The sequence below is a fragment of the Salvelinus namaycush genome, chromosome 21, assembly GCF_016432855.1.
Source record: "Salvelinus namaycush isolate Seneca chromosome 21, SaNama_1.0, whole genome shotgun sequence".
In the NCBI taxonomy this organism is placed as follows: Eukaryota; Metazoa; Chordata; class Actinopteri; order Salmoniformes; family Salmonidae; genus Salvelinus; species Salvelinus namaycush.
The window spans coordinates 36,747,100-36,757,106 of record NC_052327.1 but is presented as its reverse complement, the minus strand read 5'-3'; the positions used below and the strand labels follow the sequence as shown (position 1 = coordinate 36,757,106).

Genomic DNA, 10,007 nt, shown 5'->3' with positions numbered 1-10,007 from the left:
TTGACCACATGACAGAGTAGATCAAAAAACTTTAGTAAATCAGTTTATGTGATGCTAAAAATTACAACAGATTAATTTATAGATAGAGGCTCTAGGGCAAACATACAATGTAGTATATGACTACCGTTTTGAGTACAGTATTGAACATAAAACGGGGAATCCTCAAAGCAGCTGAATTCAAGATACACTACACCTGAAAGATAACTTGGCTGACTGGCACGTATTCCCCCATATTGATGAGGGGGAGGAGCCCTAACTTCATTATAAAACGGTATTTACTCTGAATGCAGTCTGATTTAATTTTAATTAAAAAGGTGAAAGATTATGTCAGGTAATCAGTAAGTGGTGTGCATAAACACTATGGTTTGTTGACAAATTTTAATACAAAAATATGTTTTTGTGTTATCAAATAAATCAAGTTTTTATATTTTCAAAGTATTGAACAATAGCTATACACATGATCATACAGTAAAAACAGGGCATGATATTATAGTCCCAGAAACACTGAGAATTTTACAGGTACTAGTACACAAAAAGAGTGAGCCCAGAGTATCATGGTTGAAGATGGGACAGGTTTAGTGTAGCAACTCAAGTTCACCATCGCCTGGTCTTGGACTTACTTCTGGATAGTCTGGTTCTTTGTGATGCTTATTTGGTTTACATTTTAAGAGTGCCATTGAGATACAGCGACAATCTGACCAAAGGTGAGATTATTCTTGCATGAACGTGCTATTTTAATGACTTTAAAGTTGTATGTAACGTTACTTGCTTACTAACTTGCTAGCTAAACTAGCTAGTTTGTGCATGCTAGCAGACTGGCAGACACGTCTACAGTCTCGCTAGACAGACATGGCTATATCACAGATAGAACAAGGAGAAAATGTTATATATTTGGCTATATATGTACATTTCTTCTCTAGTTTGTTAGGCTAGTTAGTTCTAGTAATTTAGTAAGAAAATGCAACTGATAGTGTTTTAACTGGCTTTCAAATAACTAATTTCAAGGTAAGGCAATTCAACCTTTCCGTTTTATGTGTATTGACTGAGTGTGTGGACACTAACCACACTTTCAAAGTTTCCATATTGTGGTGCTAACTTTGCTAGCTAGTCAGCTAGTTTAGCTAACTAGCAAAGCTATGTTCCAAATGCAATGGTCTTTCTTTACTAAGTTAGCTAACTAGCTTCTACATGCATGGAGCCAGATTGTATGGTAATTCATTGTTGCTTTGTAATTTTCCTAAACCCAGTTAGTAAAGCCACTAGTACAGGACTAAACAGAGTAGAAGTAATATCTCATATTTGGAACAGTAACTGTGTTTTTATAAAGTGTTTCTAGCTAGCTGTCCTAAAGTAATAAAATAAGGGCATACAATTGAAAGATGTCTGAATGTGGGTAGCTGGCTTGTTATATGATTATGAAATGCTTAGTGTTTACTCACATATGTAACTGGTGACATGGCTAATGTATTTTTTTGGATGCCATTTATGATTTCAGTAAACACTCAACAACCACTTGGTAGAAGGTCAGAATAAGTCATTGTTGGTTTGAGTGATAGCCATCTTAGTCATATGATTTCAATAGTTAATGTCAAATTTGGCATTTGTTTGTGGTTCCTTGTCTCAGCTGCTTGTCTTTCTCTTCTGTGGGAGTGTGGTGAGGAATAGATGGAAGAATGCTCTTTCAGTAGGCCAGCTGGCTGGCTGAGGAGTGGAGGCCAGGTAACGTTTAGATATATTTGTCCCTGTACATGTGACTAATAATCTGTCATTCCAGGGTACAGTGAACATCTTATGCTCCGGGCTCCAACAGTGCAGGTCAAATGAAAAAGTAAAATGGATAAAAGAAGTGAATGAGATTATTATTATTATTATTATTGTAATAAATGGTGGGGGAGAAGGGAATGAAACAGAAGTAAAAAAGAGAAAAATAAGTGAAATCTACACCTACCCGGGGCACCGGCTATGTAAAATGAACTTACCCAATGCGTGACTTATTTAAAGGGCAACTGGTCGTTCAGAACGGCACCGTTTCCGTTTAATTGCACATTGCAGTAAGTTTTTTTCCATACTGAACGCAGCCCAGTTGTTAGTCAATGTCATCAAATGGTCCTCATTAGCTGTGACAGGCTGCTATATAGCCGTAGAGCAGCACGTTTTCGACCAACCTTTACACGGAGATACTTTCTTAGTTCTCGATTTGGACGTCCCCGTGTCGTCTAAGCTCTGACTAGTTGCAGGGGGAATGTTTGAATTTAGAATATACTCTAGATAAAAAAATAAAAAAAAATTGCTCCATGAAGTAATCTAACATCATAGAGTATCTTTGTCTTCTCTCATTAATCAAGACAGGTGACGCTTGATTTAAGTCATGCACATGACATGCAGCACTTTGGGCTGGACAACCACCTGTCTCGATCAATGAGATGCCAGAATCTCACAGTATCCTTTTAAAGCAAGTGTGTGTCAGTCATTCCATGGAGGGCTGGGTTTCTGTGGGTTTTCTTGATGAATTAATGTCACTAATTAGTAAATAACTCCCCTCAACTTGTCTAGGACTTAATTGAATGGAAAAAGTAAAAACCTGCAGACACTAGGCCCTCCGTGGAATGAGTTTGACTACCCTGCTTTAAAGGGACTATGGCCGAGCTGAGGATGTGTTAACGTATGGGTGGCAGCAGTGTCTCAATGCGTAGGCCAACTTGGTTGCATTGCAACCTATCCAAAGCAATGTTAATGACCCAGTTGTCGAGTGACCTATTACATGAGCACAAATAAGATGTACAGTGTACTAACACTTTCAGTACATTAGCCTATTTTCTTTTTCTTCTCTGTAAATCCAATACGTGGGCCAAACATTAGCTTATGTTAATAATGTGACCTTTCTATCTTGGATAGCAGTGGAGGCTGCTGATGGGAAGATGGCTCATAATAATGTCTGGAACAGAGCAAATGGAATGACCTCAAACACACAGAAACCATGTGTTTGATATCATTCCACTCATTCCACTCCAGCCATTACCACAAGCCCGTCCTCCCCAATTAAGATACCACCAACCTCCTGTGTTGGATAGAAGGCATATGTAGGACTAGCTGTCTTCTTCTTGAGCAGTGGCTCAACAACATCCTCTCTTGTTCTTATATCGCTCCTTTTTAGTTCCTCTTCCCCATCCACCTTGTCTATGGTATGTTCCTCATATTATATATGGCAGGGGTATTCATTACTATTACATAACAGTTGTCAACTTTTTGAGTTCTCCTTTCCTCCCCTCTATATGCAAAACATGTCTCTGGGCATTTCCCTGGGAGCAAGATGTCAGTGGACCATAGAAGACTAGCGCAATTGAGTGGATATGAAGCGAGTTCAGTTCAAGCCATGAGTGGATGAGAAAATAATGCTTGACTCAACAATGCATGATGTGGTGTGAATGACTTGCTGTGAAGAAAAGTGTAGAAACATCACTGTCCTCTTCAATGGGGCAATCTGCAGTTCCAACAATGGCAAAGGTCAACCCGCCACTGATTTGGTAAACAGCTGAGGGATGAGGCTGGAGATGACCATCCATGATATCCCATACTGTATGTGTGTATATATTAAAATATATTTTGAATGTAAATCAATCAGCCTGAAAAAAACAAACAAGACATGTTAAAACTATCATTTGGATATCATGGATGGTCAGTCCTTGTATCCGACACCGAGACGACCAAGACACTCAATATGTGGTCTCGAGACCGGACCTGAGACTGGTCTCGAGTACTACAACACTGCAATCAGGGTTTAGTCCTGGACAGAGCACTATTACAGCAACCACTTTAGTTGTTAATGATCTTGTCAATTCTTTAGACATTCAAATGAATGTGTTGCTTTGTTTGTGGACCTGTCAAAAGCTTTTGATACTGTTGATCATGTTGTTTTATTGAATAAGTTGTCCTCAATAGGCCTGAGCTCTGAGGCTTGTTCTTGGTTTCATGATTATCTTAGTGACAGAACTCAGGCCATCGTGATGGATGGGGTTAAGTCTGAATTTCTTGAAGTCCATAAAGGTAGGGCTGTTGCGGTGACTGTATTACCGCCACACCGGCTGTCACGAGTCATGAAGGCAGTCAAATTCCACGTGACCGTTTAGTCATGGTAATTAGGCTTCTCCAAGCTCTGATGCTGCTGATGGTCATTAGTAGCCTACCAAACTTGCTAACTGCCTGGTACTCAGCACTCTATTGTCCCTCTAATCCAGGCCTAGGTATTTTCATTATTAAACATGCAATGAACTACACGGGGGGAAACGTACACTGTGCATTCAGCACCACGGACAGAACTCTTGTTAAGGGGAATGCACAAAAACACGAAAGAGATCTCATTACATTTTAAATTACTCAATCAGTGTGAGGAGTGAAGTCTCTGATGGGCATTGACTAGAGCAGTGAAGTCTCTGATGGGCATTGACTAGAGCAGTGAAGTCTCTGATGGGCATTGACTAGAGCAGTGAAGTCTCTGATGGGCATTGACTAGAGCAGTGAAGTCTCTGATGGACATTGACTAGAGCAGTAAAGTCTCTGATGGGCATTGACTAGAGCAGTGAAGTCTCTGATGGGCATTGACTAGAGCAGTGAAGTCTCTGGTGGGCATTGACTAGAGCAGTGAAGTCTCTGATGGGCATTGACTAGAGCAGTGAAGTCTCTGATGGGCATTGACTAGAGCAGTGAAGCCAGGTATAGTCTCTGATGGGCATTGACTAGAGCAGTGAAGTCTCTGATGGACATTGACTAGAGCAGTGAAGTCTCTGATGGGCATTGACTAGAGCAGTGAAGTCTCTGATGGGCATTGACTAGAGCAGTGAAGCCAGGTATAGTCTCTGATGGGCATTGACTAGAGCAGTGAAGTCTCTGATGGACATTGACTAGAGCAGTGAAGTCTCTGATGGGCATTGACTAGAGCAGTGAAGTCTCTGATGGACATTGACTAGAGCAGTGAAGCCAGGTATAGTCTCTGATGGGCATTGACTAGAGCAGTGAAGTCTCTGATGGACATTGACTAGAGCAGTGAAGTCTCTGATGGGCATTGACTAGAGCAGTGAAGTCTCTGATGGGCATTGACTAGAGCAGTGAAGCCAGGTATAGTCTCTGATGGGCATTGACTAGAGCAGTGAAGTCTCTGATGGGCATTGACTAGAGCAGTGAAGTCTCTGATGGACATTGACTAGAGCAGTGGAGTCTCTGATGGACATTGACTAGAGTAGTGAAGTCAGGTATAGTCTCTGACTAGAGCAGTGAAGTCAGGTATAGTTTCTGACTAGAGCAGTGGAGTCTCTGATGGACATTGACTAGATCAGTGAAGTCTCTGATGGACATTGACTAGAGCAGTGGAGTCAGGTATAGTTTCTGACTAGAGCAGTGGAGTCTCTGATGGACATTGACTAGAGCAGTGAAGTCTCTGATGGGCATTGACTAGAGCAGTGAAGTCTCTGATGGACATTGACTAGAGCAGTGAAGTCTCTGATGGACATTGACTAGAGCAGTGAAGTCAGGTATAGTTTCTGACTAGAGCAGTGAAGTCTCTGATGGGCATTGACTAGAGCAGTGAAGTCAGGTATAGTCTCTGATGGACATTGACTAGAGCAGTGAAGTCTCTGATGGGCATTGACTAGAGCAGTGAAGTCTCTGATGGGCATTGACTAGAGCAGTGAAGTCAGGTATAGTTTCTGACTAGAGCAGTGAAGTCAGGTATAGTTTCTGACTAGAGCAGTGAAGTCAGGTATAGTTTCTGACTAGAGCAGTGGAGTCTCTGATGGACATTGACTAGAGCAGTGAAGTCAGGTATAGTTTCTGATGGGCATTGACTAGAGCAGTGAAGTCAGGTATAGTTTCTGACTAGAGCAGTGAAGTCAGGTATAGTTTCTGACTAGAGCAGTGGAGTCTCTGATGGACATTGACTAGAGCAGTGAAGTCAGGTATAGTTTCTGATGGGCATTGACTAGAGCAGTGAAGTCAGGTATAGTTTCTGATGGACATTGACTAGAGCAGTGAAGTCAGGTATAGTTTCTGATGGGCATTGACTAGAGCAGTGAAGTCAGGTATAGTTTCTGATGGGCATTGACTAGAGCAGTGAAGTCAGGGATAGTCTCTGATGGACATTGACTAGAGCAGTGAAGTCAGGTATAGTTTCTGATGGACATTGACTAGAGCAGTGAAGTCAGGGATAGTCTCTGATGGACATTGACTAGAGCAGTGAAGTCAGGTATAGTTTCTGATGGACATTGACTAGAGCAGTGAAGTCAGGGATAGTCTCTGATGGACATTGACTAGAGCAGTGAAGTCAGGTATAGTTTCTGACTAGAGCAGTGAAGTCAGGTATAGTTTCTGACTAGAGTAGTGAAGTCAGGTATAGTTTCTGACTAGAGCAGTGAAGTCAGGTATAGTTTCTGATGGGCATTGACTAGAGCAGTGAAGTCAGGTATAGTTTCTGATGGGCATTGACTAGAGCAGTGAAGTCTCTGATGGGCATTGACTAGAGCAGTGAAGTCAGGTATAGTTTCCGACTAGAGCAGTGAAGTCAGGTATAGTTTCTGATGGACATTGACTAGAGCAGTGAAGTCAGGTATAGTCTCTGATGGGCATTGACTAGATCAGTGAAGTCAGGTATAGTTTCTGACTAGAGCAGTGGAGTCTCTGATGGACATTGACTAGAGCAGTGAAGTCTCTGATGGACATTGACTAGAGCAGTGAAGTCTCTGATGGGCATTGACTAGAGCAGTGAAGTCTCTGATGGACATTGACTAGAGCAGTGAAGTCTCTGATGGACATTGACTAGAGCAGTGAAGTCTCTGATGGACATTGACTAGAGCAGTGAAGTCTCTGATGGGCATTGACTAGAGCAGTGAAGTCTCTGATGGGCATTGACTAGAGCAGTGAAGTCAGGTATAGTTTCTGACTAGAGCAGTGAAGTCTCTGATGGGTATTGACTAGAGTAGTGAAGTCAGGTATAGTTTCTGACTAGAGCAGTGAAGTCAGGTATAGTTTCTGACTAGAGCAGTGAAGTCAGGTATAGTTTCTGACTAGAGCAGTGAAGTCAGGTATAGTTTCTGACTAGAGCAGTGAAGTCAGGTATAGTTTCTGACTAGAGCAGTGAAGTCAGGTATAGTTTCTGACTAGATCAGTGAAGTCAGGTATAGTTTCTGACTAGAGCAGTGAAGTCAGGTATAGTTTCTGACTAGATCAGTGAAGTCAGGTATAGTTTATGATGGGCATTGACTAGAGCAGTGAAGTCAGGTATAGTTTCTGATGGGCATTGACTAGAGCAGTGAAGTCAGGTATAGTTTCTGATGGGCATTGACTAGAGCAGTGAAGTCAGGTATAGTTTCTGATGGACATTGACTAGAGCAGTGAAGTCAGGTATAGTTTCTGATGGACATTGACTAGAGCAGTGAAGTCAGGGATAGTTTCTGATGGGCATTGACTAGAGCAGTGAAGTCAGGTATAGTTTCTGATGGGCATTGACTAGAGCAGTGAAGTCAGGTATAGTCTCTGATGGACATTGACTAGAGCAGTGAAGTCAGGTATAGTTTCTGATGGACATTGACTAGAGCAGTGAAGTCAGGGATAGTCTCTGATGGACATTGACTAGAGCAGTGAAGTCAGGTATAGTTTCTGATGGACATTGACTAGAGCAGTGAAGTCAGGGATAGTCTCTGATGGGCATTGACTAGAGCAGTGAAGTCAGGTGTAGTTTCTGATGGGCATTGACTAGAGCAGTGAAGTCAGGTATAGTTTCTGACTAGAGTAGTGAAGTCAGGTATAGTTTCTGACTAGAGCAGTGAAGTCAGGTATAGTTTCTGATGGGCATTGACTAGAGCAGTGAAGTCAGGTATAGTTTCTGATGGGCATTGACTAGAGCAGTGAAGTCTCTGATGGGCATTGACTAGAGCAGTGAAGTCTCTGATGGGTATTGACTAGAGCAGTGAAGTCTCTGATGGGCATTGACTAGAGCAGTGAAGTCTCTGATGGACATTGACTAGAGCAGTGAAGTCTGATGGACATTGACTAGAGCAGTGAAGTCTCTGATGGACATTGACTAGAGCAGTGAAGTCTCTGATGGGCATTGACTAGAGCAGTGAAGTCTCTGATGGACATTGACTAGAGCAGTGAAGTCTCTGATGGACATTGACTAGAGCAGTGAAGTCTCTGATGGGCATTGACTAGAGCAGTGAAGTCTCTGATGGGTATTGACTAGAGTAGTGAAGTCAGGTATAGTTTCTGACTAGAGTAGTGAAGTCAGGTATAGTCTCTGACTAGAGCAGTGAAGTCAGGTATAGTTTCTGACTAGAGCAGTGGAGTCTCTGATGGGCATTGACTAGAGCAGTGAAGTCTCTGATGGGTATTGACTAGAGCAGTGAAGTCTCTGATGGGCATTGACTAGAGCAGTGAAGTCTCTGATGGACATTAACTAGAGCAGTGAAGTCTCTGATGGACATTGACTAGAGCAGTGAAGTCTCTGATGGACATTGACTAGAGCAGTGAAGTCTCTGATGGGCATTGACTAGAGCAGTGAAGTCTCTGATGGGCATTGACTAGAGCAGTGAAGTCTCTGATGGACATTGACTAGAGCAGTGAAGTCTCTGATGGGCATTGACTAGAGCAGTGAAGTCTCTGATGGGTATTGACTAGAATAGTGAAGTCAGGTATAGTTTCTGACTAGAGCAGTGAAGTCAGGTATAGTTTCTGACTAGAGCAGTGAAGTCAGGTATAGTTTCTGACTAGATCAGTGAAGTCAGGTATAGTTTCTGACTAGATCAGTGAAGTCAGGTATAGTTTCTGACTAGAGCAGTGAAGTCAGGTATAGTTTCTGACTAGATCAGTGAAGTCAGGTATAGTTTCTGATGGGCATTGACTAGAGCAGTGAAGTCAGGTATAGTTTCTGATGGGCATTGACTAGAGCAGTGAAGTCAGGTATAGTTTCTGATGGGCATTGACTAGAGCAGTGAAGTCAGGTATAGTTTCTGATGGACATTGACTAGAGCAGTGAAGTCAGGGATAGTCTCTGATGGACATTGACTAGAGCAGTGAAGTCAGGTATAGTTTCTGATGGGCATTGACTAGAGCAGTGAAGTCAGGTATAGTTTCTGATGGGCATTGACTAGAGCAGTGAAGTCAGGTATAGTCTCTGATGGACATTGACTAGAGCAGTGAAGTCAGGTATAGTTTCTGATGGACATTGACTAGAGCAGTGAAGTCAGGGATAGTCTCTGATGGAAATTGACTAGAGCAGTGAAGTCAGGTATAGTTTCTGATGGACATTGACTAGAGCAGTGAAGTCAGGTATAGTCTCTGATAGGGCATTGACTAGAGCCATGAAGTCAGGGTTAATAGTTTCTGATGGCAGTGACTAAGTCAGTGAAGTCAGGTATATTTCTGATGGGCAATTACGAGACAGTGAAAGTCAGGTATAGTTTTCTGATGGATTGACTGAAGCAGTGAAGTCAGGTATAGTTTCTGATGGGCATTGACTATAGCCGGTGAAGTCCAGGGATAGGTCCTCTGATGGACATTGACTAGAGCAGTGAAGTCAGGTATAGTTTCTGATGGACATTGACTGAGCAGTGAAGTCAGTGTATAGTTCTCTGTATGGCCATTGACTAGAGCAAGTGAAGTCAGGGTATAGTTTCTGAGGGGCATTGACTAGAAGCAGTGAAGTCAGGTAATAGTTTCTGATGGACATTGACTAGAGGCAGTGAAGTCAGGTATAGTTTCTGATGGGGACATTGACCTAGAGCAGTGAAGTCAGGGATAGTTCTCGATCGGAAATTGACTAGAGCAGTTGAAAGTCAGGTATAGTTTCTGAATGGGACATTGACTAGGAAGCGAGTGAAGTCAGGTATAGTCTCCTGACTAGCATGCTAGTAGCAGGAGTCAGGTATGAGGTTGCTGATGGCATTGGAATAGAGGCAGTGGAAGTCAGGTATAGTTTCTGATGGGCATTGACTAGAGCAGGGAAGTCAGGTATAGTTTCTGAT

The 10,007-nt window shown here is 42.3% G+C and overlaps 1 protein-coding gene across 1 annotated transcript in view; it reads left to right on the top strand.

The window, feature by feature from the left end:
- The first annotated feature begins 570 nt into the window (after positions 1–570).
- The window catches only part of LOC120066343 (suppressor of tumorigenicity 7 protein homolog), a 103,857-nt gene continuing 94,420 nt past the window's right edge, over positions 571–10,007 (top strand). Inside the window, exon 1 of the mRNA XM_039017656.1 lies at positions 571–704. The gene's annotated coding sequence lies outside the window, so the exon portion shown is untranslated. The remainder of the gene's footprint in view (positions 705–10,007) is intronic.